Below are 1,656 nucleotides of genomic sequence, written 5' to 3'. Positions count from 1 at the left end.
TTAAACAGTGCTTCCATTCATATCAGTTAGGCATAACTGTTAGATGTACAGGCATAGTATGTCTCCTAGGCCCAGCACTTGAAAATGCTTGAACCACGCTGTGACAGCAACAGCCTTTCATTTCATAGGCTGGATAAGAGCAACAGTGATGCACAAATCAATCATCTCTTCTGCCTCAAGAACAGAATCCATAATTTAATCTCAAATGCATCTCTTCTAGACCTGTATGACGTGCCTCAATCTTATTTCCACTCCTCTCACTCCACTGACACTCCCTCACTAATCACACTTCTCAGTAAGTTTTTCTGCCTTGGTTTTCCTGCTGCTTCCTCTGCTGTACTCCTCAGACAATTCTGATTTTCCACACTTCCTGTCTGGATTCCCATCTCCCTCCATGATTTTGTCTTTGCTCTCTCCACCATATTATAGGTTGGTCTTCTCATTGCTATTCCTTCTGTCTTTCACTCAGGCTTTTCACACGTGGACCAGCCTCTCCATTTTTTGAGCCAAACCTTGTAGATGCTTTTCCTGACAGCTACACTTGCCTAACCAGTTCCCACCCACACTCCTGATTGTGTCAACCTCATGCCTCCTTATTCTTCATGCTAAAACAAGTGTTTCTGGTGTCACATGTGTTACATGTTGGAGCAGATCTGTCAACTCCTAAAATTTAAGAGCCTATGTGGAAAAGGAGAAAAAGGCATTGCTTGTTGCAATTTGCTTCTAAGCTCCTTGGGCTGCTGTATGAGAATAACACACAGGCAGTGCTGGGAGGCAAATGAGTGCTGGATGTGCTGGGAAACCACAAGCTTCACTTGGTTTCCTTCAGACAAATACTTTGCTCTGGGCACTCTTCTGCACAGACCTTTGCCTTGCCTGTATTCTGTGCTGTCTGGAAGCTGTGTATGATGAGGTTTGTGTGGCCCAGAGTTCCAGTTAACAAGCTCTGTTAACAACAGGATATGTATCAGCCTCAAGCAAGCCTCCTCTGTACTTTGCGTGCTTGTCCCACCATTGGCGTGGACAGAGCTGAATTCCTCTCCTGCAGGCTCTCTTCCTCTCACAGCGCACAGCACCACAGGGGCTCCACATCAACTGTGTCCAGAACATTTTTTCCCGTGATTTTGTGTGCATTCTTTGGATGTCAGTCTCATGGACTTTACACAGTTTGCATTTGCTGCAGTGGTACTACCTAGTAGCTCCTGCTAGTTGCTGCCTTTTCTCCCCTCTCCCCCCACCCCAGAAAACATTTAACATTTAATAAGGATGAAAATAATATTGAAACAAATTTGGAACTGTCTAGGATATGCCCAGCAAATGAAAATTCAGTACTGAGATCCATCCAGGAGAACTCTGAGCTCTATCTAAGCAATATAAGTGAAAAATCTATCTCTATTATTAAGTGGTAGATTGGCTTAATTTTTTTGTTCAAATGCACTAACACTCTGAAATTCACTTGGACTTTTCCATAGTCTTTCACAGCTGCATCTGCTTAGTATTCTCATTCGTGTGGACAGAGTTTTCTGAAGATGATTATTCTGAAGGTATTTGTATTCTAGGTAACACTTTCTGTCCACTGTTCTAATGGCCAAATTAAATAGAAATCTTAAAATTATCAGCTGATTGGCCTATTGCTGAGAAAAACATCCAGGGCTA

This window comes from Meleagris gallopavo, chromosome Z, assembly GCF_000146605.3.
Source record: "Meleagris gallopavo isolate NT-WF06-2002-E0010 breed Aviagen turkey brand Nicholas breeding stock chromosome Z, Turkey_5.1, whole genome shotgun sequence".
Lineage (NCBI taxonomy): Eukaryota > Metazoa > Chordata > Aves > Galliformes > Phasianidae > Meleagris > Meleagris gallopavo.
Note: the sequence above shows the minus strand (reverse complement) of the source record.